This window comes from Carcharodon carcharias, chromosome 16 (assembly GCF_017639515.1).
Source record: "Carcharodon carcharias isolate sCarCar2 chromosome 16, sCarCar2.pri, whole genome shotgun sequence".
NCBI classification, from domain to species: domain Eukaryota; kingdom Metazoa; phylum Chordata; class Chondrichthyes; order Lamniformes; family Lamnidae; genus Carcharodon; species Carcharodon carcharias.
In genome coordinates, this window is record NC_054482.1 from 108,563,121 (window position 1) to 108,589,870 (window position 26,750).

A 26,750-nucleotide genomic window follows, 5' to 3' on the forward strand; every position below is an offset into this window, starting at 1 on the left:
CAAGTCCAGCATTTGTTGTCAATCCTTAATTGCCCTTGAATTGAATGGCCTGCTAGGCCATTTCAGGGGGCAGTCAGGAGTTAACCACATTACTGTGGATCTGGAGTTACATGTAGGCCAGGTCAGGTAAGAATCACAGATTCACAGAATTTTAACAGCACAGAAGGCGGCCATTCAGCCCATCGTGTCTGTACCAGCTCTCCAAATAAGCATTATGACTTAGTGCCATTGCCCCACCTTTTCCCCATGCCCCTGCACATTGTTCCTATTCAAATAATCATCTAGCGCCCTCTTGGATGCCTCGATTGAACCTGCCTCCACCACACTTCCAGGCAGTGCATTCCAGACCCGAACCTCTCGTTGTGTGAAAAAGCTTTTTCCTCATGCCACATTTGCTGTTAGGATGGCAGATTTCTATCCCTAAAGGGCATTAGTGAATCAGATGGGTTTTTAAGACAAAAATGGTAGTTTAGTGGTCATCATTGCTGATTCAAACTTATTAATTCCAGATTTTATGAATTGATTTGGAATTCCATCAGCCACAGCAGCAAGGATATGAACCCCTGTCACCAGGGCATTGGTCTGAGAGAAAGGTAAAATAGTGCGGATGCTGGAAATCTGAAACAAAAACAAAAATTGCTGGAAAAACACAGCAGGTCTGACAGCATCTGTGGAGAGAAAGACGGACTCTTTATGACTCTTCTTCAGAAGGAAGAAATGACTTTTCCAGCAATTTTTGTTTCTGTTGCGTTAACCTGGATTGCTTGTCCAGTGACATTATCCCTATGCCACCATCACTCCAGTGCTTAGAACAGTACTTCAAAAGAAAATTCTGGATGTAAAGCTTTGGTATGTTCTGAGGTCACAAGATGCAAGTCATTCTGTTTTTTAAAATAAGTAGTTAGGCATAACACCAACTCTTGGGGGAGCACCACGATTGCAGGCTCAAGCTTCATAATCCTTAATGAATTGGATGGTGATGTAGGTTTTGCCGAGTATTATTGCAGAGGCTGAGCTCTGAAGGACACAGACCTGAGAGATGCTGTTGAGGGGAAGGGGGTCTGCTTTAGGGAATGTGGAGGAGTCAATTATTGCCAGGAAAAGAAAGACTTTGATTGGACAATGCTGATTGCTACAGGCTATTGAGTTGGATGATCAGCCATGATCGTAATGAATGGCAGAGCAGGCTCGAAGGGCCGAATGGCCTACTCCTGCGCCTAGTTTCTATGTTTCTATGACTGGATAGGTGACGGTCTATCTAGTGTTTATGGCGGGGGTGGGTGGCCGGGGGTGAGGGTTTAAGGCTTGGAAGTGGGGAGAGTTGGAAGTGCGTTGGGGAGAGATGAAAATGTTAAAATCCTTAACCAAATCCAGGCACTGCCAGGTGTTAGAGAGGCTGGGCCATGGCAGGCAGCCAACCCCCTCTCAGGGTTAAAAACAAAAAAACTGCGGATGCTGGAAATCCAAAACAAAAACAGAATTACCTGGAAAAACTCAGCAGGTCTGGCAGCATCGGCGGAGAAGAAAAGAGTTGACGTTTCGAGTCCTCATGACCCTTCGACAGAACTGCCAGACCTGCTGAGTTTTTCCAGGTAATTCTGTTTTTGTTTCCCCTCTCAGGGTGTTGGACAGTAATTTAAATGTGTTAATAAGGCTAGAAACCTTATCTGAGTTAATCTGCTTCACAGGTATCACAGAGGGCAGGTGGTTTTCTCAGACCTCAACAGGAAGCCCAATGGCTGAAGTAAGCGGAGGACAGTTTTGGGGAGAAGGAGGAGAATTTAAAATTGAGATGTCGCTGTACAGGGGTTGGGGACTAATATAGGGGTGATGGGTGAATGGCATTAGGTGCGAGTTGGGACATGGGCCAGATTCACTGCGCTCCTGCAATTGTGCCTATGGGCTAGATTGGCCATGATCTAATCTGACTTTTCGTGTTTTCATGGGCTTTGGGTTGAATTGGGATTAGCATTTTTATTGGAATTCTGAAGGCTGGTCAGAGTTTGGAAAGGGACAGCTGAAAAAAAGATTACCTTCCTGGCCGGCAGCCCTGATTGATCCGGTAAATTCTGATTGGATCTGCCGATGGCTGGAAGAGACCACCAGTAGGTTAATATAAAAGCAACTCGAGCTACACACAGGTGCACTGCTCATTTGTCCCAGCCAGCTGAGTCAACAGCATCCAAACATCAATCATTTTTATTGAGCACTCCAAATTGGAGGCCTGGCAGCTATTAATGCCATAGTGATTTGCTGTGCTATGACAGAAAATCCAGTAAGTGCAGCTTTCTGATTCATTTCACTGCATTACTGACGGAGAGAGCTGCACATTCTTTCAAACGAGGACCCGTCTGCTCTCTTGAGTGACATCATCTGAAGGAGAGCAGGAAAGCCTTTCCTGGTGTTTTTACAACACTTATCCCCCACTGACATTGTTGTTTGCGGGTACTTCGTGTGTGTAAATTTTGCATTTCCCAACATTTATTTTTTTTCTTCATTCACAGGATGTGGGTATCGCTGTCAAGGCTGGTATTTATTGCTCATCCCTAAACCGAGCAGTTTAAGGCCACTTAAAAGTTTGTCACATTGTTGTTGGTCTGGAGTCACATAGATACCAGACTGGGGAATGTTGGCAGATTTCCACCCCTGAAGGGCATTAGTGAACCAGAGAGGTTTTCAATGACAGTTCAATATTTTCATATGCACCATTACTGATGCGAGCTTTTTAATTCCCAATTTATTAAATTGGATGTGGTGAGAGTGCCTGCCTTTGACATCAAGGCATAATCTGACTCAATGTGGCACCAAGGAGCCCTGGCAAAAATGAAGTAAGTGGAAATTAGGGGAAAACTTGCCACTGCTGGAGTCATACCTTACACAAAGGAGGATTGTGGTGGTTGTTGGAGGCAATCATCTTAGCCTCAGGACATCGCTGCAGGTGTTCCTTGTAATGCCCTTTAGGGAAGGAAGTCTGCCATCCTTACCTGGTCTGACCCGCATGTGACTCCAGACCCACAGTAATGTGGTTGACTCTTAACTGCCCTCTGAAATGGCCTAGCAAGCCATTCAGTTTTACTAAACCTTACAGAAAATTCAAAAAGGAATAAAGCCAGACAGGCCATCCAGTATCGATCTAGACATCAGAAAAGACCACAGCACCCTTCAAAATTATCCTCACTGACATCTGGGAGCTTATGTCAAAATTGGGAGATTGCCGCACAGACTAGTCAAGCATTTGCTTGACATAGTTATCATAATCACTGAATCATACCTTACAATTAATGTCTCAGATATGACCATCATCATCCTTGGGCAAATTCTGAACAACCAGAGGTGGTGGCATGGTGGTATATAGTTGGGACAGACTAGCCCTGGGAGCCATCAATATTGACTCTAGATCCTATGAAGTCTCATGGTATCAGGTCAAACATGGGCAAAGAAACCTCCTGCTGATTGCTACCAACTGCCCACCCTCCTCAGCTGATGTTAATACCACATGGAAGAAGCACTGAGGATTGCAAGGGCACAGAATGTACTCTGGATGGGGACTTCAGTGATCATCACCACTAGTGACTCGATAGCACCACGACTGACTGAGCTGCCCTGGATGGTTGCAGCTCCACCAACATTCAAGAAGTTTGACGCCATCCAGGAAAAAAGCAACCCACTCAGTTGGCACCCCATGCCCTTGGTACTTTAAACATTCACTCCCTTTACCAACAGTGTGCAGTGACAGAAGTGTGTGCCACCTACAAGATGTTCTGTAGGGACTTGTTAAGGCTCTTGCAATAGTACCTTCCAAACCTGCAAACTCTACCGCCTGGAAGGACAAGGGCAGCTGATGCAAGGGAACACCACCATTGCTGTTCCTTCATTGCCATTGGGTCAAAATCCTGGAACTCCCTTCCTAACAGTGCTGTGGGTGTACCTACACCACGTGGACTGCAGTGGTTCAAGAAGGTGGCTCATCACCACCTTCTCAAGAGCAATTAGGGATGGGCAACAAATGTTGGCCTTGCCAGCAACATCCACATTGCATGAAGGCATGAAAGACTTACCCCAGAACAAGGTCAGTGCGGTGTCTTTCAGACTGCTGTATGGCAGAACATGGAACTTAGTTTTGATCTCGGCCTTCTGAAGGCAAGGCTGCCAAGGGTCGAGTGATTAAAATTGGGTAGGTATAAAGGGCTCGAAATGGAAGAGCACGGAGATCTTTGAGACTGTAGAACTGGAGGAGGTTACAGAGATAGGAAAGGGCAAGGCTGTGGAGGGATTTGAGAACTTTAAAAGTGAGGCATTGCCAGAGTAGGAACCAATGTGGGTCAGTGAGCACTGGGGTGATAGCTGAATAGGATTTGGTGTAGATGCTTTATGAGTTAAGATATGGAGAACAAAGTTTTGGATGAACTCAAGTTTATGTTGGTTGGAAGGTGTGAGGCAGATCAGAGAGCTTTGTTAAGTTTCTTTTAATTGGTTCATGGGATGTGGGCGTCACTGGCTTGGCTAATTGCCCTTGAGAACTGAGTGGCTTGCTAGGCCATTTCAGAGGGCATTTAAGAGTCAACCACATTGCTGTGGATCTGGAGTCACATGTAAGCAAGACCAGGTAAGGAGGGCAGATTTCCTTCCCTAAAGAACATTAGTGAACCATATGGGTTTGACCAACAATTAACAATGGTCTATAGGTGATAAAGGTACAGATTAGGGTTCCATCAGCAATGAGCTGAGGCAAGGGCAGAGTTAAGAGGTATAAGTATAGATAAGTGTTTGGAGGCTCACTTCGGAGTCAAATTTGGTGGCAAGGTTTCAGAAGATCTGGTTCAGCATCAGACAGTTGCTGGATGAAGGACGGGGTCAGTGAGTTTGTAGTGGGGACCCAAGACAAAAGGACGGGATCTTCTGGCCCCGACGCCGGCCGGCATTGTTGTGGGCAGGTTGGGAAAGTTTGGAGAGCTGTCAAAGTCAACGGCTCTCCAAATTTTCCCATCCCACTGGTGACGATGCCCACCGGTGTTGGGGCCGGAAATTCCAGACTAATGATTTCAATTTTTGCAATTACCAGGTGCAAGAAATTTCTGCTGTTGTTGTTGTTGTATGTGCCCGGTGGTAAATGAATACATTTACCCTTACGTTTCATCCGTATTGAATTTGATTTCAATTTGTCCGCCAAAGTCAATCCACACCTTTGATGAACCTTACGCTGTCTTCACAGACACTGCTTATCCTGTTTTTAGTGCAGCAACCAATTTTGACAATAGAAGAAAGAACATGCATTTGTATAGTGCCTTTCATGATCGCAGGATGTTTCAAAGTGCTTCATTGCTGTTGAAATATTTTTTGAGTGTAGTAACCAATGCAATTCAGTGAAATGTAGGATTCAATCTGCACACAGCTCGGGCCCACAAACCACAAATAAGGTAAGCAATGAGCTAATATTTTTGCTTGCGGGTTAAATGCTTCCCACAATATCTTTCAATTAATGCCACAGGACCTTTTAGGTTGCTCCACAATGGCATCCAGGGTCACAGATCCATATCTCATTTGAGAGACAACATTGCAGCAGCCCATCATTCCTGCACAGGACCATGTGCTCCAGTCTCTGTGGTGAATATTGAACCCATGATCTGCTGATCCAGAGTTGAGAAAATAACCACTGACCGAAGACTGAAACATGAGTAAGTTTGGATGAGCCTTTCCTTTAAGCAGATTCTTTCTAGACCCAGATATACAATGAATTACAATGAATGTACAGCAACAGGCCATTCAGCCTAACTGGTCTATGTCAGTGTTTATGCTCCACATGAGCCTTGTCCCACCCTAGTCCATATAACCATATCTACATATCCTTCTTGGAGAGGGTAGCAGTGATAAGAATTGGCTGTAGTATGGTACTTTTTCAACTCGGAAATTGGGTAATATTCCCCAACATTTTTACAAACATTGAACAGGAGAAAATCTCCCCCATTTCTCACACTTGTTCATTTGTCGAAGTGAAGCCAGCCATGAGAACAAACTAACAGAAGAATTAAGTACCTTCCTCTAAAATTTGAGCAGCATGGACATTAACTCACTCTTCATTTCCATATAGCCTTTGTTGTTTGGTCAAGTGAAGACTGATAGGGAAGGCAATAATGAAGGGTAAGGGGTGGCACATTAATAACTTGTCAATTTAGTCACTAACTTTCAGCTGAGCCCAGGCACCAGTTGGAGCTATGCCTATAACTATACTGTCCAGTTGGAATATTTCAAAGTAAGGCCAAAAGCAAATGCTTTATAAACTCTATCATGCTCTCGTCTGCCTCAAACCATCTGTTATTCTAGCAACATTCTGAAGTGCAAGGGATAATGCCCCCCAGCTCCTATTCTTCAACTTCTTAAACCCTTCCCCATAGCTGCCCCTAGCTCTGAACCACCCCCTCTCTCTCTCTCTCTCAGCATGCCAGCTCCCTACACCACCCACTCTGTTAGCGCCCCTGTTCATGCCAAACAGCCAGCTCAGACTGACTGCCCTCCTGTAATTTGCATCAAGGATCCTAATGCCCATAGATGCACCCATGACCATCTGAAGTGTCCTCAATTGAAGTTCACCAGCCTCCTAAGCTGTAGTCACTGGGGAAGCAATCTGAAGGAGCACTAGGATAAGGAATGGACCACTCAAGAACGACACCAAGGGCTAATACAAGGGTGATTTCTAGTAATTCTGTTAACATTTAGAAAGAGATGAAATTGGGTTGTTAGATTAATTTATTTTTTGTTCTGAATTTGGTATTGGCATTTATTTTTGTAGTGAAGTGAAGGTAAAAGCTATAAGGCTGGACTGAAGGAAAGCAATCAGGTGGAGGTTGTTATGATCCTTGGCCATGATCCAGGTCATCAGGGGAGATCCCGTTAGGGACCAATAATGTTTTGTTTAAAAGTTCAAGACATTCACTAAGTCAATAATGCCACATGATTCCACGGGTTTTGAACAAACAAAAATAAACTTTATAAGTTCAGAAAGATAAAACAATTCTCAGTATCTATCTTATACTCTAATATTCAGGGTAAGTATGAGCTACGTGTGTATTAACACGCAAACTGTGATCGAATGCACCACACTACAGAAAAAATGACAGATGCAGCCAAAACAGATTCCATGGATTTCTCAACAACTTACACAGGCATTTGTCACATTGTGAGCCAACCAATCTCACTGAAACTATGTCTTTCCCCCGAGAGTTTCAAACTTCACATTTGAAGATCTCACATTCATCATGACAAAGTTATGAGCTTGTACCAGATGACCACAAATCTGGATACTCTATGAGGAAACCTCCTGAACAGCCCAGGCAGCAGGAATGTTGACTGAAGACTCCAACTGTCTGCTCAGTGATGACAGCATGGCCCTTGGTGTAACCCTGCTTTGCAGTTGTGGCTGGGTTTCTGATTGGTGTCATGAGCCAGGTCTGAAGGGGATATCAATAGCATCATGTTGAAGAACTATCAATAGCATCACCCAATCCCCAGTTCACCACTGTATCAGGGTGGTCACGAAGCCTCTCGACATCTACATCTCCTTCAACATGCTCAGAATGGCTACTTGGCTTTGTCTGTGGCACAGGCCTCCCAATGGGTGTAAAGTGTTGACCTTGTTGAATCATGACTGCTTCCAGGAAAACTGGGCACAGATCCTACATGGTTATGTCCCATAGGGCCACAGACCAACTGGACGGTGAGCGATTGGAATCCCTTTCTACTGAGAAAGATGATGGGAACTATGGAGGGTAATGGGGGTGAAGTCAACGGCACTTTACACCCATTGGGAGGCCTGTGCCACAGACAAAGCCAAGTGGTCACTCTGAGCATGTTGAAGGAAATGTAGATGTCGAGAGGCTTCGTGACCATCCTGATACTGTGGTGAACTGGGGATTGGGTGATGCTATTGATAGGTCTTCCTGCATCCTGGAAGGGGCCAGTGGCATAAAGAAGCATGGTGACCTTAACAGTCACGGGCAGTGTCCATGTCCTGGTCTGAGGCTTAAGTTGTGACAACATCAGGTGATGGTGATAGTCTCTTTTGTGAAGTGGTGGTGCCTGAGAGATTGCTTCTCACTGAGGCTCACGTTGGAGTAGTGCCCTCTTAAGACTCTTTACTGCAGGTTGGCCTCCTCTTCCTTCCTCTTCTCCCAGCTGTTCTGGCTCTCCCCTGTCTTCCTTGATTCTTCCCTTCCTCCTCAAGCCCTACAAGACCACCCACGAGAGCAGAGAAAACTGGCAGCCAAAAACTGGAGCAGCAAAACCATCTCACCATTCACAATTCAGTTCTTACAGTCACAAGGGATCTTAAGGTTAACCAACAGCCTCAACCAGCGACCAATTTGGATGCAGTGGATTAACCCTTTAAATAGCTCTACTGAAGGGTCCTTTCTGCCTGTTAGCCTCATGCGAGACTACTAGAACTGGAGCTGTCCAATGTCTTATGATTAGCATAGGAACCTTATTTAAATATTATAATGAGTGATTTACATAGTTCTGGCCTACCTAATAGAAGCCCAATCTATTATGGTGGGCGGCACACACCTCTGCTGAGTCATTAGTAGGCATAAGCCATGCCCACTCGCCCACCATTTTGGATGCTTAGGTGTTCCTTTAGTGCATAAAAAACAGGCAAAAAACTATCAAATTCCCAACCTGTTTGCTCTAAAATGATGTCCAATCTCTGCTTGCAGCTCATCATCGGGAGGCAGTGCCATGTGGAGAGATAGTGGCAGGCTAGTAATGTTACTGGACTAGCAATACAGATTCCCAGGCTAAAACCCTCAAGCGACAGGTTCAAATCCCACCATGGCAGCCGGTGGAATTTAAATGCAATGAATAAATTCTGGAATTGAAACCCCCTTATGAAATTATCATCGATTGCTATTAAAAACCCATCCAGTTCACTAATGTCCTTTGGGGAAGGAAATCTGCCATCCTTACCCGGTCTGGCCCACAGGTGATTCAGGGCCTGAATTTTACGTTCTGAGGTTGGGAACGCGCCCGCCCCAGATGCACGTGAAATTGCGCAAAATGGCGTCGGGCATGCGTCCCGATGTCATCGCGCACGCGAGCAATACTGAGGTCGGCAGGCACTCGCCGGAGTCAGAGCCACGCCTGCCGATGGTTAAAGGGCCAATTAAGGCCATCAAAAAGCCAACTGACCGCGATTTTACATTGCCCGTGCGGTTTTGTGCGCCTCGCAAGGGCAAACTGGCTAGGCGGGCAGTCCGTTTTCAATTAATTGTCATCCAAGGGCGGGATAAAAAGGGTCTGGAGCATTGCCATTGTGAGTAGTGAGGAGTTTAGTAGATAGTTTGCTGATGGCTGCTGAGTGAAACTTGACAGCTTTATCTCTGTTTTGAGCATCAGTCTTTGCATTGCTTGCCTTCATTTCAGGAATCACTGGTGTCTCCCAGGCCCTTGGAGGATATATATAAAATGTGTGAATCCTTACAGGCACCAGACCAAACCTTCTGTTTCTCTGGTAATGGGGACTGTCTGCTCCACTGGTGGCACCTCCTCTGAGGAGGAAGAGAGGGGCAGAAGGGAGAAGAGGCCAAATGTCTGTAGGGAGCAACCTGTGGGAGGAGAGGCGTAGGCACAGGGGACGCAGAGCCAGCAGGGAATCCAAGGCAGAAGAGGCCACAGAAAACGTCATTATCCTGCTGCCAGAGTGTACAGGCAGTGATGCAGCTAATGACTAACCCAGTTATTGTTGGGGAAGTTGAAATCCCCCACTATTACTACCCTATTATTTTTACACTTCTCTGAAGTTTGTCTACATATCTGCTCTTCTATTTCTCTCGGACTATTCGGGGGCCTATAGTGAACTCCCACCCAGCAATGTGATTTCTGCTTTTTAAGTTCTGCCCAAGTTGCTTCATTTGTGGAGCCTTCTAAAATGTTATCCCTCCTCACTGCTGCAACTGATTCCTGGATCAATATTGCGATACCCCCTCCTCTTTTACCTCTTTCCCTGTCTCGCCTGAAGACCCTATATCCTGGAATATTGAGCTGCTAGGCCTGCCCTCCTCTCAACCATGTCTCTGTGACAGCAATGACATCTACTTCCATGTATTAATTTGAGCCTTCAGCTCATCTGCATTAATTGTCAGACTCCTTGCATTAAAATAAATACCATCCAACCTTGCCAAACTCCCTTGTGCCTTAACTGGCTTATAATTTAAGGTTTAACATATGAGGAACATTTGAGGATTCTGGGTCTATACTCGATGGAGTTTAGAAGGATGAGGGGGGATCTGATTGAAACTTACAGAATACTGAGAGGCCTGGATAGAGTGGACGTGGGGAAGATGTTTCCACTAGTAGGAGAGAGTAGGACCCGAGGGCACAGCCTCAGAGTAAAGGGAAGACCTTTTAGAACAGAGATTAGGAGAAATTTCTTTAGCCAGAGAGTGGTGAATCTATGGAATTCATTGCCACAGAAGGCTGTGGAGGCCAGGTCATTGAGTGTATTTAAGGCCGAGATAGATAGGTTCTTGATTGGTAAGGGGATCAAAGGTCACAGGGAGAAGGCAGGAGAATGGGGTAGAGAAACTTGTCTGCCATGATTGAATGGCGGAGCAGACTCGATGGGCCGAATGACCTAATTTCTGCTCCTATGTCTTATGGTCTTATGGTCTAATTTCTGTGCCTTCCAGACTCAGTTCTCTCTCTTCTAATTTTGGCTGTGCATTCCCCCTGCTGAACCTCCTCTCAGGAGTCCATCCTCCTGCCAAGTTAGCTTTAACACTCCCCAACAGCACCAGCAAACGTCCCCGCAAGGATGTTGGTTCCATTCCGGTTCAGGTGCAACCTGTCTGCCTTGTACAGGTCCCATTGCCCCGAGAAATGGTCCCAATGTCCCAGAAATCTAAAACCCTCTCTCCTGCACCATCTCTGCAGTCACGCATTCATCTGGACTAACCTTCTATTTCTATACTCACTAGCGTGTGGCACCGGATGTAATCCAGAGATTACTACCTTTGAGGTCCTGTTTTTCAATATGTTTCCTAGCTCGCTAAATTCTGCTTGCAGGATCTCCTCCCTCTTTCTACCTATGTCGTTGGTACCAATATGTACCACATCTCTGTCTGTTTGCCCTCCCCTTTTAGAATGCCCTGATTCAGTGACATCCTTGACCCTGGCACCAGGGAGGCAACATACCATCCTGGAGTCATGTCCAAGGCTGCAGAAATGCCTGTCTGAGGTTCAGTGTTGAAAGAGGCTCCATATCTCTAGGGAGGATATGACTTCCATAGCCTGATGATTGGAGATCAGCTCCGACTGTGTGGGTGGACACCTGATGCCAGTGGCTCTGAAGGTCACAGTGGCCCTCAACTTCTATGCCTCCAGCTCTTTCCATGGCTCAGTGGGGGATCTGCATGAAGTGCCCCTGCCAGCTGTCCACAGTTGTGTGAAGCTGGTGATTGATGCGCTGCTCAGGCCGCTCATGACACTTATTCATTTCCGGGTGCACGAGGCCAGCCAGGCTGAGCGATTCAGAGGCTTCGCTGCGATTGCTGGGTTCTCCCACATGCAGGGTGCCAACAACTGCACACATGTGGCCATCAAGACGCCAGCGGGTGAGCCAGGTGCCTTCATCAACTGGAAGGGCTTCTACTCGATGAGCATCCAGATAGCTTGTGACCACAATCCGCAGAGTCTGCAAGTCTGTGCAAGGTACCCTGGCGCCTCCCATGATCCCGACACACACAGGTGCCAAGGCTGTTCATGGCTCCAGCTTGACTGGATGGATGGCTGATGGGTGACAAGGGCTATCCTTTGAAAAGGTGGCTTATGACACCCCACAGGCACTCAAGGACATTAGCAGAGAAGGGGTATAATAGGAGTCATGCCTCCACAAGGACAGTGATAGAGAGGACCATTGGTCTGCTGAAGATGAGATTCAGGTGCCTGGACATTTAGGGGGGCACTACAATACCCTCCAAACATATGTCTCTGATAGTTGTTGCATGCTGCACTCTCCACGATCTGGCACTGGCAAGGGGGGATCCACTGGAGGAAGAGGGCCTTGAGGCAGCACCAGAGGCCACAGGTGATGACTCCACTGGTGGATCAGAAGAGGAGCCCGGGGAAGAACACAGTGAGGATATGGAGGCAGACCTCTGGAACCTTCAGGGAGGCGGGGACACCAGCGAGGCCTTGATTCAACTCTCCTTCAGCTAGGCTGCCAAGGCACTGCCTCCACCTCATGCCAGGGTGCTGCCTCCTTACCAAATGCTTGACATGACCCATTACATTGAACCCAAAGACCACTCATTACCTGCGCAATAAAGTTTAGAGCTTGAGATACTGGCGTGCCCTGCACCCACAAAGCAAGTGAAGCACACTCAGGCCATTAGAACTAAAGCAAAATTTATGTAATGTTGGCACTCACAGAAAAGGAACATAACAATATCAGGTGTTAATGGTCACAGTAGAAAACAAATTAACAAAACATGACAGAACAGAACCTGTGAAAAGTCCCTCCTGTGCTCACGGTGCCTTAAACTTGTTTGCAAATGCTGCATCTTGGTGACCCTTCCCCCGCCTCGCTGGCGCTGGCATTGGAGACTGTGCTGTCCTGTTGGCCTTGAAGACCTTGGCGGTCGTCCTCTGGCCAGTGGAACCTGACCTGGCCCCACCTGGGAGGGAGCGTCCAATGCCATGGCTGGCACTCCTCAGTAACCGTGGTCTCATCAGATGCCACGGTCACTGGCAGAGGGACAGAAGAGCTGCTGCCGTCATCCAGAGCGCCCTGAGAGGAGCTCGCAGAGACGACAGGCAGCTCATGCGCCAACATGAGGTTAGTCTGGACCTCCCTGCTCACCATTGATGGACAGGCACCTAGCTGGGATACTAGATGCCTCATCCATCTCCCACACTGGCATTAACCACCTGAGGCCATTGCCTGTGTGAGGGTTTGCAGATCCGAGCGCAACCCCTGGAAACCTGGATTCTTTTCCTGGAGCTGCCTCTCCATGAGAGTTGCCATTCTCTCAATGGAGCAGGCAGTGAGCTCGGTGCTCAGGATCAACACAGTGCTGATGCTCCACATAGACTTCTCCATGACAGAGACTATGGCACACAAGCCCCCAGGAATCTCCGCCAGATCCTCCATGCATCCCACTGGACATCCAGCATTTGCTGCCTGATTGACGACTCTAGAGGCTTATCATCTGTCTTCGACTCAGCGTCGTCCTGGTCTCCAGTAGTCCTCCGACTGCCAGAGCCCTGGACGCTGCCTCCGCCTGCTCCTCATGTGACTATGCCATGCCCTCACCACTGTGCACTGACATTGTAGCCCACCTTGTGCCCACCGAGGTGCTGGTATCTGCACTGGTGCCTGGTGCAGAGAGGGGGTGTGATGCATGTGTATCTGATGGGCACTTGTCCTCCGGCATCAAGGGTGGCTCATCGGGGCCCTGTGATCATTTGCTGGATGGTGAATCTAGGGGAGAAAAATGACATGTCATTAGTATCAGTCATCACACTGTCACTGTGCATGCCAGGTGGACTGTGGGACAATGGAGATCCTCATCATGGTGCCATCATCTTTCAATGAATGATGGGGAATCCAGGCTTGTGGTTTCCATTACAGATGAGACAACACAACGATGTTTACACACTCCGACACTCTCACATCTGTGCACTCTACTCTTCCCTCCATCAGAGACCCCTGCCTCACCATGACTGTTGGAACGAGCTGGGCATGGGCACTCCATCTCTAAGGCATCCATCTCGTTCCTTGTCAATATGAGCAGGTTTGGGGGCCTCCACCTGTCCTTGACCTCTCGATGTTGTCATGGCTTTTTTTTCTCCTGAAAAGACAGGGGAGCATTGACTAGTCCATTCCCTATGAGCAGCGCCATTGCAGCCTGGCCAACCTCACCTGAGGAACACCTTGCAAGGCACAACCAAGTCATGGCCCTCAACCCGCAAAGCAATCAGGCCAAGCAGTCAGAGCTCATCGCCTTGGCTGGTGCCAATGTTATTGACACTTGGCATTCAGACTCTTATATCCTTGAGCACCACCGGGGGAGGTGGTGGGGGTGGGGGGGGGGGAGGGGTGGGGGGGGGGTGGGGTCCGAATGGCCAGCCATTAACACTTCTCCACACAGATCCATGCCAACTTGGTACTCACCCTTGCCGAGCGCAGCCGATCGTTGAACTTTTTGCGGCACTGCACCCATGTGCACCGCACAATATCATGACCACTGACCTGTGCTGCCGGCCCTGCCCATGCTTTCTTGGTGAGGTGCGGTGGCCTCCTCTTGCCATCCCTGGGGATGAGGATGTACCGCCTGTCCCTAACCTCCTCCACGAGAATTCCCAGACACCATCCGAGAACCGGGTGCGGGGTGGGGGGGAGGGGGGGTGGTGGGGGGGTGCGGCTGAGTGCCCACAGGACTTGCCCTCCCACCTGGCGCGTGCTCAGCAGATACAGATGTCATCGCTGCTCAGAAAAAATGTTTCGTCAAACAACTCCAAAGCTGCAAAGTGTCCCCTGGCAGCCTTCAGGGAACTGCCTCCACTGCTTTTAAATCCACGACTGGGTTGCCCCTGGAGCAGGTGGTCGACAGGCTCCTGCCCTTGCCTGGCCCTTCCGACCACTGAGAAGACGTGGTTCACGCTGAGCGGCCCTTACTTGGCCAACCCCGCGTGAAGTCGTATTGGAATCACGATCCTGCCCAGGGGCAGGTTATACGTGGGTCTCCGGGCCTGCTGACATGGCACCTACGCCAAGCGTGAAATTCAGGCCCAGGTCCATAGCTATGTGCGGTTGATTCTTAAATGCCCTCTGAAATGGCCTGGGAAGCCACTCAGTTCGGAGGCAATTAGAGATGGGCAACAAACGCTGACCTTACCAGCAATGTCCACCTCCCATGAAAGAATAAAAAAAAACACACAGGATCACTCTTTAGCGCATTTTTGCCCTATCCATTCTACTGCAAACATGCTCTTGCCGTGTGGTGCCTCAAAGCCGAAGGCAGTGTTTTACGCGTATACTCAGCACCTGTTCTGATCAGCTTCCATGACTTTTGTGCTCCGCTTTTGTTGCTAAGAGCTGATCACAAACATATTGCAGTGTCTGCATTCCCTTCTCATGTGGTAAGTGTTTCAGCTGCGAGGTACCTACTGGAACTTGGGAACTCAATACATGGGAAATTTGCTGCCATGACGATGGATCACAGTGTGCTGTGGCGCTGAAGTGCCCTGCCCTACCTGTCACTCATACTTACTAAAGAAAGGAAGAAAAGCTACAAAACCTGCAATTCCTCATATTCATTTCCAGGTCATGGACATCGCTGGCTGGGCCAGCATTTATTGTGCATCCCTAGTTGCCCTCGAGAATGTGGTGGTGAGCTGCCTTCTTGAATCGCTGCAGTCCATGTGGTGCAGGTACACCCACAGTGCTGTTAGGGAGGGAGTTCCAGATGTTGGCCCAGCGACAGCGAACGGTGATACATTTCCAAGGCAGGATGGTGAGTGGCTTGGAGCGGAACTTCCAGGTGGTGCTGTTCCCATCTATCTGCTGCCCTTGTCCCTCTCGATGGTAGTGGTCATGAGTTTGGAAGACGCTGCCTAAGGAGCATCATTCACAATGTCCCAAAGTACCTTACAGCCAATGAAGGTCCTACGAGTGAAGTAGGTCATCTGGGAGCCAATTTGCACACAGCAAGCTCCCACAAACAACATAATGACAAATTATTGTTCTTAGTAAAAGCAAAACACTGCAGATGCTGGTGATCTGAAATAAAAAGAGAAAGCGCTGGAAAAGCTCAGCAGCTCAGGCAATGTCTGTGGAGAGGGAAAAAGAATAAAAGTTTCGAGTTCAATATGACTCTTCTTTGGAACAGAAAACTATTGTTTTTAGTAATGTTGTTTGAGGGGTAAATACTGCCCAGGCAGACTCCCCTGCTTTTATTTTGGGTGTCCTGAGATCTTCACAAAATCACAGGAATGTTATGGTGCAGAAGGAGGCCATTCAGCCCATCCTGTCTGCACCAGCTCTCTGAGTGAGCAACTCACCTAATATCATTCGCCTGACTTCTCACCATAACCCTGTGCCCTCTTCCTTTTCAGATAACAATCTAATTCCATTTTGAATGCTCAAGCTTTCCCTCGTGTCACTTCTGCTTCTTTTTCCCATTACTTTAAACCTGTGCCCTCTCTTTTAGAATCATAGAATTCATAGCGCAGAAGGTGACCATTTGGCCCATTGTGTCTGTGCTGGCCCTCTGCAAGAACAACTCAGCTAGTCCCACTCTGCTGTCCTTTCCCCGTAACCCTGCATATATTTTCGCTTCGGATAATTACCCAATTCTCTTTTGAAGGCCTTGATTGAATCTTGCCTCCACCATACTCTAATTCCAGATCCTAAGCGCTCACCGCATAAAAAAGATTTTCCTTACATTGCCATTGCTTCTTGTGCCAATGACGAAGTGCCTGCATGAGAGGGCAGGCAAGGACTCATCCTAAAGACAGCTCCTCCAACAGTGCAGCACTGTCAACCTGGATGATACTGCTGGACCTCACAACCTTCTGACTCACAGGAGGGAAGGTTAGGAGAGGACCATTACTCATTGAGTTAGTGCTCCCTCAATGCCTGATTCATCACGACAATCTGTTCAAAGTCTTTTTGCACTTGTTTTCTTTTCTTATCTCCTATGTCCATTGATTATTTTCTGGGGTACTGGTGTTTGTGTCCAGCATCGTACCCAGGTTAACCGTTTGTGATGGGTGTTGGGTCAGTGGGTTGCATTTCAACTCTCTACTGAGGTCAGCAGAGAGTAAAATCAAGCTAGGTGTACAATTGGATGGGTGATTTTCCACACCTCTGTCCCAGCGAGCACCGGCAGATTGTTCAACTATGTGAGTGGGGGGATCACAGTTGAAACCTATCTAGTTCCCATCTGACATCCAGAGCTCTGCACTTTACAGCAGCAGAACGTTCAGGGGATAAGGAGGTCTTGTGGTGCAGTGAGTAGTGTCCCTGCCTCTGAGCCAGAAGCTCTGGGTTGAAGCCCTACTCCAGGACTTGATGGCCATGGAAGATGCATTCATAAAGTTGCAAAACAGGCTGAGTATCAAAATCCAGCAGGTGGTAAGAGCGAGAGAGTGTCCTGGTCATCGAGAAACGTGTGGTAGCTGCAGCACAACAGCCTCCCCACGTTAAAAGACTTCATCTGTAGGTGCTTGCTGTGGGCTCTGCACCATGTGTCCTTCTTGTTTCAAGACTATATCAGAAGAAGATCAAGGTAGCAAACTTGGTTTTCCCCTCGCTTTAGTACAAGTGCTGCATTGAGTGGGATCAGCCAGTGCAGCCCAAGCTAAGGGACTATCTGGACCAATTTGCTGATGAGTAGGTTGTTTGGAGTTGATTCCCAGTTATAGTGGGTTCATTAGTGCAAATGCAATCTTCTCACTTTGTGCAAATATCTGAAGTAGCTATTGTTGTTGATCACACATAAACTAAACAAGACTTCTTCACTTAGCCAGTCCCTCAGGATCGGGGATGACTCGCTTCCACTCTGGTTCGACAGGTTCCGAAATGGCTGATAAGTCCAATGCGCGGTCTACAGACCTTGCCACACGCGGGACAGGTGGTGCTTGAAGGGTTGGGTAGATGGGTTGCTTGGAGGTTTGTGCGCTCCTATGACACCTCGACTTTGGCTCTGCACGTTTCCGACAAAGGCTCTTCATGTGTTTGTTGCCTTCTCGGTTTTGGTCAGTCACAAACCAGGGACTCCCATGAGTCGGCGGGGATGTTTGGCCACTTCAGGGATGCTTAGAGAACATTCCTAAAGTCGTGACCAAGTTCTGAGTAGAGCAGTTGCTTTGGGAGTCTGGTGTCAGAATTTTGAACAACAAGTTCCGCCCTGTGGAGCTGGTTTTGAGTGATTAGTGCCTAAATGCTGGAAAATTTGGCTCGGGAGGGGACACTGCTGTTGGACTATCTTTCTTGGTACTGGATTTAGAGGGTCTTGTGAAGGCACTGTTGGTGGTCTTTCTCCAGTGCTTTGAGGTGCCTGCTGTGGGTTGTCCAAGTCTCTGAAGCATACAGGAGAGAGGGGAGCACTGCTGCTCGATAAGCCAGGACCCAGTCTCGGGTTTGAGACCCCGGCTCTCAAATACTCTCTTCCTCAGTTGGCTGAAGGCTGAGCTGCTGCATTGGAGGCATTAATGAATTTCGTCATCTATGTCTGCCTTCATCGAGAGGAGCCTCCCATGCCACGGAAAATGCTCCACGTTTTCCTGGATCTTGCCATTGATATTAATCGACAGAGGGGCAGGTGTATTGCTGTGGGGGCTGGCTGGGAAGGACTTTAGTTTTCCAGGTGCTTACTGAAAGGCCCATTTTCTCATCTGCTTCAGAGAAGGAATAGACAATGGAACCCAGTCGAAGGGTCATGAGGACTCGAAACGTCAACTCTTTTCTTCTCCGCCGATGCTGCCAGACCTGCTGAGTTTTTCCAGGTAATTCTGTTTTTGTAATGGAACCCAGTTTCTGAGTGAGTACACACTCATGCGGCATCTGCATTCTGAAGCTCAATGACTGAGGTTGGAGTGGTTAGGGTTTTGGATTGTAGGTAGCATAGGTTGATCAGTTTCCCACCTGTTCTGTAGACTATCTCCATGCCTGTGGGTAATTAATTGGACAGGAGGTGTAGCGTTGTAATGAGAAAAATGGAGAAAAGGGTTAGTGCAAAGACACAGCGTTATTTGATCCCTTGTTTGACAACTAAATGCAACTACAATAAAAATACCTGGAAAAACTCAGCAGGTCTAGCAGCATCTGCGGAGAGGAGCACAGTTAACGTTTCGAGTCCGTATGACTCTTCAACAGAACTAGCTGCATTTAAACTACAATCAGTGTAAGAACAAACTGCAATGCTACACTACTCAGAGGGGGTGAGAAGTATTTAAACACACAAAAGGTATTTGAACTTGATTTGCTTAAGTTTATTTTTGAATTCAGGGCACCTTAACATAGAGCAAACCAGTGAGTAAGCGCAGCCTGAAATATATAGGGCCATGAAGACAATATAACCGGCAGCTTTGACACTGATATAAATGGAAATGCTTAAAGGTTTTTGTTTTTAGGCCAACGAGCTAAATACCGTCAATTCTGGGAATCAGACTGAGAAACAGGAAATGCTTGAAATACTCAGGAGGTCAGGCAGCACCTATAGAGAAAAAAATCAAGATTTCAGATGAAATGTCATTGGCCTCAAACATAGGCCTAAATTTTCTGGTCCCGCCCACCGTGGGAATTGTAGCAGGAGGGACAGATAATTTGACAGACCAGCAAAAGGTCCGTAGACTTCGGGCAGCGATTTCCAGTCCCATGATGGACAGGACTGGAAAACCCGGCCTGTTGAGTCTGTTTGTTTCTCCACGCATGCTGGCAGACTTGCTGAACATTTCCAGCATTCTCTGTTTTCATTATAAAGCAATCTGCTGTTTGTTTTAAACGGGGATATTTTCTTGTGTTGGGGATTGTACCTGAATAATAATATTCAAATAAAAACAAAACACTGTGGATGCTGGAAACCTGAAAAAAAATCCCAGAAAATGCTGGAAAAGCTCAGCATGTCTCGCAGCATCTTCTTCTGTCTTTATTCTTTCATGAGATGTGGCCAGCATTTTCTGCCCATCTCTTATTGCCCTTGAACTGAGGGCAGTTAAGAGTTAACCACATTGCTGTGGGTCTGGAGTCACATGTAGGCCAGACCAGGTAAGGACGGCAGGTTTCCTTCCCTAAAGGACATTAGTGAACCAGTTGGGTTTTGTACAACAATCGATAATCGTTTCACGGTCACCATTACTGAAACTAGCTTCATATTCCAAATTTATTAAATGAATTTAAATTCTACCAGCTGCGATGGTGGGATTGATCCTATGCCCCCCAGATCATTAACTGGGCCTCTGGATTATTAGTCCAGTAACGTTACCACTCCCTTCACCTCTAACAACTGTGGAGAGGGAAACAAAGTTAATGTTTCCAGTCCAATATAGAAACATAGGAGCAAGAGTAGGCCATTCAGTCCCTTGAGCCTGCTCCACCATTTGACTAGGTCATGGCTGATCTCCTACCTCAATGCCATCTTCCCGCTCTATCCCCATATCCCTTAATGTCATTGGCATCTTGAAATCTATCAAGCGCTGCTCTGAACATACTCAATGACTGAGCTTCCACAGCCCTCTGGTGTAGAGAATTCCAAAGATTCACCACCCTCTGAGTGAAGAAATTCCTCCTCATCTTAGCCTCAGTGTTAGGATGAAATTAAAAATGCTAAAAGAGAACGCTGTAAGAATTTATTGAAAAACCCTTAAAATCTCCAGGCAGACATGGCTGCTAAACAAATTGAAGATTACCTGATGAACATTACACAGCCTTGAGAGTTGGACTGGAGATACAAGCCGGACATAAATTAGATTAAGTGTACTCCCCTCTCACATAGGGAAAGGGCAGGTGGTTTTAGCTTAGAAATGGGAAGATGAACAATGGACAAAGAAGGGGCTTTGATGAAGCACAAACAGTCTTGAGTTGTGAGAGCCAAGGTCTTTGCGTACGTGTTTTAATTTTGATTGGATAATATAATTATGTACACATCCTTTAGAATAATTGCTTAGCAAAATCATATGTTTATGTACTCAATAGGATAGAGTTAGCATGGGATCGCTGTGTATGTATTCAAATGTACTCAAGTGTATTATGATAAGAAAAAGTACAAAAGTAACGAAATGTAATCAATCTGGGAGCTGGGTCTTCATTCTTAGGAATGATTGTGGCTCCCTTGAATATGTTTGAATAAAACCAGTTAAAAGAAGCCTGAGGCTCTATGGTCGCTGTGTGATCGGGGATTGTAACTGCTCCTCTTCAACTGGCCTTTGTGGTAGTTGCAGGATTGGAGGGTGTACCTTCTTTATTCAGTATTAGAGGGAAGCCATTTAGGATCATGTACCCTGGTTCTAGACCCCACCCCTCCCCCCCAACCAGGGGGGATATCCTTCCTGCCTCTATCCTGTTGAGGCCTGTAAGAATTTTGTACACTTCAGTGCGGTCACGTCTCATTATTCTAGGGAATATAGGCCCAGTCTCCTCAATCTTTCCTCATTGGACAATCTCACAAAGTCTGGTGACTTTGCATTCCCCTTATGCTCAGTAGGTTCTTCCTTGGGTAAGGAGACCAAAACTGTTTGCTATACTCCAGCTGTGTTCTCACTAAGGCTCTATACAACGGTAGCAACTCACTCACTGAGTTCCGAAAAAGAGTCATAGTGGACTCGAAACGTTAACTGTTTCCCTTTTCCTGAATAACATTCAGTCTCATTGCGCGATGACAATATCAATAGCCCAAATTACTATTGTTTGAAAAGAATTAAAATTCCAGATACCACTACATACCAGCTCTGATAAAAGGTCATCGACCTGAAGCATTATCTATTTCTCTCTCCGCAGATTATCGAGTGTCCACTGCCTTTCTGTTTTTAATCTGTCTGTCTGACACATAAGCCATCGGGCAGAAATGGCAGGTTTTCCCCACCCGGCCGCAGCCATGATCTTCCGGTCTCGCCGCAAGTCAATGGGCTTCTGGCTGGAGCACCGTCCCACCCATGACATGGCCAGAAAATCCCGGCCAAAGATGTTAGCTGTAGGTGTTCCAGCTTCCTCTTCAGGCCTGTGGTGAGCAGCTAATCTTAGCAGTCAGGCTAGTGTGCTATAATTTACCTCAAAACCCAAGAAAGCTAGCCAGGTTTTTCAGTCCTGAATGTTACCTGGTGATTCTCACTTGGAAAGAGTGGGGATGCCAAATGAGAAATGGATCAGACATAGGTATGATTGCCCCACCTCCCAGTGTGGAACAGCCAAGGTTTAGATATGGAAGTAAAGGACAGCTGCTCTGGTGAGGGTGGTGGTGGGAACATGGGGGAGAAAGCTGCAGGATTCGTCAGTGTAGAACTATACTCCAGCAACATCAGGAGAGACAGAAGACAGAGAATTGGAGAAAGGTTGGTTAGCCAGCAACACCTTGAATTTAAAATTCTCATATTATTTTCAAAACCCTCGCTTGCCCCATCTCAGTAACCTCCTGCAGCCCGACAACCCTCCAAGATCTCTGCTTCCTTCCAATTCTGGCCTGATTATAATCATGCTTCAGTTGCTCTGGAATTCCCTCACTAAATCTTTCAGCCTCCCTAGCACTCTCTGCTCCTTTAAGACATTCCTTAAAATCTTCCTCTTTGGCCAAACTGCCCTAATATCTCCTTATGCGGCTCGGTGTCAGATTTAGTCTGGTAATGCTTCTGTGAAGCAAATTGGAACATTTTAATATGTTAATGGTGTCATATAAATTCAAATTGTTGTTGTATGCATAAATTTGTTGCAGTTATCAAACAGTGAAAGGACACCAAAACATAATTATTTTAATGAACCACCCACCCCCCCAATCCACCTGTTGAATTAAAGCTCCACATGGCGCCTTCTTTGTCCCCAGCCCCTGCTGTGTCTGTGAGCAGCAGAATGACCATTGAAGATGGAAGTGTGGATAAACAACTCTTAGCTCTATGTCACAAAATTGTGTGTTGAAGTTCCACTCTGGGACGTGCATATGTAATTTGAACTGACACTTCCACACAGTACTGGGGAGTGGGCAGTTAGATTGTCAGGGGTGCTGTCCTTTGGGTGAGACACCAAACTGAGGCCCTGTCTGTTGGTTCAGGTGAATGCGCCAAGTCCTCTGCCTCTCGTTGAAGAACAACAGAGAGAGAGGTTGCCTCATAACTCGGCCAACATTCCCCCATCAACTGACACTGCCAAAAACAAAACTGATTGTCCATCTTGTTGCTGTTTGTGAGAACTTGCCTAATAGCTACATAGCAACAGTCACAACAGTTCAAATGCAATTAATAGCACGTGAACCAATTTGGACAAGATATACTATAGATTTGTATTCTTTTCTAACATGTAGTCTATCTGTATTTCACCATATTCTTTGTGCATCTTGTTCCAAGTAGAAATATTTTGGCACAACGTGTGAACAGATTTTATGTAGTTCCAGTAAACATTTGGAAAATAATGGGTGAATGTGATTGAATCTGTTGTATTTGGCATTACAGATGCTACACTGACAAAGTCAGAGTGGTGCTATGACTTAATGCAGATTATGGAACGAATATTTGAAAAATACATTTTACAAAAATAATGATAGTAACCAGGACCAGTCAATCCTAAAGCATGACCATGTGTGTGGACTCATCGGGAAAGGCTAACATGTTCTTTGCAATCTCCAAGAAGGCAGTAATTACTTTTGTTCTTTAAAATGTACAGTATGAATTTAATAATTTGGAACTTAAGTGGCCTCAGAAACAAAGGAAAATGCAAAAAATCAGCTGAAACTGTGAAGCAGAACACTGTTGGAGATAAACAGCACATCAGCCAGCACTTGAAGAAAGTAAAGACTGATTAACATTCCCTATCTCTGCAGCCTTGTACAACCCTCCCCCAATTCTAGCTTCTTGCACATTGCCTACTCTCATTACTCAACTGTAGCTATCCATGTCACAGCCCTAAGCTCTGGAATTCCTCCCCTAAGCTTATCTTCCTCTCAGCCCCCACCTCCTTTACATCGTTCCTTAAAAACCTAACCATTCAACCCTGTTTCTGTTTCTCTCATCTGTTCATGGGATCACTGCCTTATTGAAACTCTGCAGTCCATGTGGTATAGGTACTGCCACAGTGCTGTTAGTTCCAGGCTTTTGACCCAGCAACATTGAAGGAACGGTGATATAGTTCCAAGTCAGATGGTGTCTGGCTTGAAGGGGAACTTGCAGATGGTGATGTTCCCATGCATCTGCTGCCCTTGTCCTTCCAGACGGTAGAGGCTGCGGGTTTGGAAGGTGTTGTCAAAAGAGCATTGGCGAGTTGCTGCAGTGCATCCTGTAGATGGTATACGCTTCTGTCTATGTGGAAGTTAATGTTACTTTCCACTTGTCAGGCCAAGCCTGGATACTGTCCAGTTCTTGTTGCATTTGGACATGGTTTGCTTCAGTGTCCTCTGCAGTCAGCGCCACAGGGAAGCAGTCTGGGAAGAGTGTCCCCCGCAGTCACCGTCATCGTGAAGCAGTCTGGGAAGTGTGTCCCCTGCAGTCACTGTCATCATGAAACAGCCTGGGAAGAGCGTCCTCTGCAGTCACCGTCGCCGGGAAGCAGCCTGGGAATAGTGTCCTCTGCAGTCACCGTCATCATGAAGCAGTCTGGGAAGAGTGTCCTCTGCAGTCACTGTCACCGGGAAGCAGCCTGGGAATAGTGTCCTCTGCAGTCACTGTCATCATGAAACAGCCTGGGAAGAGCATCCTCTGCAGTCACCGTCATCAGGAAGCAGCCTGGGAAGAGTGTCCTCTGCAGTTACCGTCGCCGGGAAGCAGCCTGGGAAGAGCATCCTCTGCAGTCACTGTCGCCGGGAAGCAGCCTGGGAAGAGTGTCCTCTGCAGTCACCGTCACCGGGAAGCAGCCTGGGAATAGTGTCCTCTGCAGTCACTGTCATCATGAAACAGCCTGGGAAGAGCATCCTCTGCAGTCACCGTCATCAGGAAGCAGCCTGGGAAGAGTGTCCTCTGCAGTTACCATCGCCGGGAAGCAGCCTGGGAAGGGTGTCCTCTGCAGTCACCGTCATCATGAAGCAGTCTGGGAAGAGTGTCCTCTGCAGTCACTGTCACCGGGAAGCAGCCTGGGAAGGGTGTCTTCTGCAGTCACCGTCGCCGGGAAGCAGCCTGGGAACTGTGTGCTCTGCAGTCACCGTCGCCGGGAAGCAGCCTGGGAAGAGCGTCCTCTGCAGTCACCGTCGCCGGGAAGCAGCCTGGGAACAGTGTCCTCTGCAGTCACCGTTGCCGGGAAGCAGCCTGGGAATAGTGTCCTCTGCAGTCACCGTCATCATGAAGCAGTCTGGGAAGAGTGTCCTCTGCAGTCACTGTCACCGGGAAGCAGCCTGGGAATAGTGTCCTCTGCAGTCACTGTCATCATGAAACAGCCTGGGAAGAGCATCCTCTGCAGTCACCGTCATCAGGAAGCAGTCTGGGAAGAGTGTCCTCTGCAGTTACCGTCGCCGGGAAGCAGCCTGGGAAGAGCATCCTCTGCAGTCACCGTCACCGGGAAGCAGACTGGGAAGAGTGTCCTCTGCAGTCACCGTCGCCGGGAAGCAGCCTGGGAAGAGCATCTTCTGCAGTCACCGTCGCCGGGAAGCAGCCTGGGAAGAGTGTCCTCTGCAGTCACCGTCGCCGGGAAGCAGCCTGGGAATAGTGTCCTCTGCAGTCACTGTCATCATGAAACAGCCTGGGAAGAGCATCCTCTGCAGTCACCGTCATCAGGAAGCAGCCTGGGAAGAGTGTCCTCTGCAGTCACCGTTGCCGGGAAGCAGCCTGGGAAGAGCATCCTCTGCAGTCACCGTCGCCGGGAAGCAGCCTGGGAAGAGTGTCCTCTGCAGTCACCGTCGCCGGGAAGCAGCCTGGGAATAGTGTCCTCTGCAGTCACTGTCATCATGAAACAGTCTGGGAAGAGCATCCTCTGCAGTCACCGTCATCAGGAAGCAGCCTGGGAAGAGTGTCCTCTGCAGTTACCGTCGCCGGGAAGCAGCCTGGGAAGGGTGTCCTCTGCAGTCACCGTCACCGGGAAGCAGCCTGGGAAGGGTGTCCTCTGCAGTCACCGTCGCCGGGAAGCAGCCTGGGAAGAGTGTCCTCTGCAGTCACCGTCCCCGGGAAGCAGCCTGGGAAGAGCGTCCTCTGCAGTAACCATCGCCGGGAAGCAGCCTGGGAAGAGCGTCCTCTGCAGTCACCGTCACCGGGAAGCAGCCTGGGAAGGGTGTCCTCTGCAGTCACCGTCGCCGGGAAGCAGCCTGGGAAGAGTGTCCTCTGCAGTCACCGTCATCATGAAGCAGTCTGGGAAGAGTGTCCTCTGCAGTCACTGTCACTGGGAAGCAGCCTGGGAAGAGCATCCTCTGCAGTCACCGTCGCCGGGAAGCAGCCTGGGAAGAGCGTCCTCTGCAGTCACCGTCGCCGGGAAGCAGCCTGGGAACAGTGTCCTCTGCAGTCACCGTCGCCGGGAAGCAGCCTGGGAAGGGTGTCCTCTGCAGTCACCGTCATCATGAAGCAGTCTGGGAAGAGTGTCCTCTGCAGTCACTGTCACCGGGAAGCAGCCTGGGAATAGTGTCCTCTGCAGTCACTGTCATCATGAAACAGCCTGGGAAGAGCATCCTCTGCAGTCACCGTCGTAGTGAAGCAGTCTGGGAAGAGTGTCCCCTGCAGTCACCGTCATCATGAAGCAGTCTGGGAAGAGCATCCTCTGCAGTCACCGTCATCATGAAGCAGTCTGGGAAGACTGTCCTCTGCAGTCACTGTCACCAGGATGCATCCTAGGAATAGTGTCCTCTGCAGTCACTGTCATCATGAAACAGCCTGGGAAGAGCATCCTCTGCAGTCACCGTCATCGGGAAGCAGCCTGGGAAGAGTGTCCTCTGCAGTTACCGTCGCCGGGAAGCAGTCTGGGAAGAGCGTCCCCTGCAGTCACCGTCATAGTGAAGCAGTCTGGGAAGAGTGTCCCCTGCAGTCACCGTCATCATGAAGCAGTCTGGGAATAGTGTCCTCTGCAGCCACCGTCGCCGGGAAGCAGCCTGGGAAGAATGTCTTCTGCAGTCACCATCATCATGAAGCAGCCTGGGAAGAGTGTC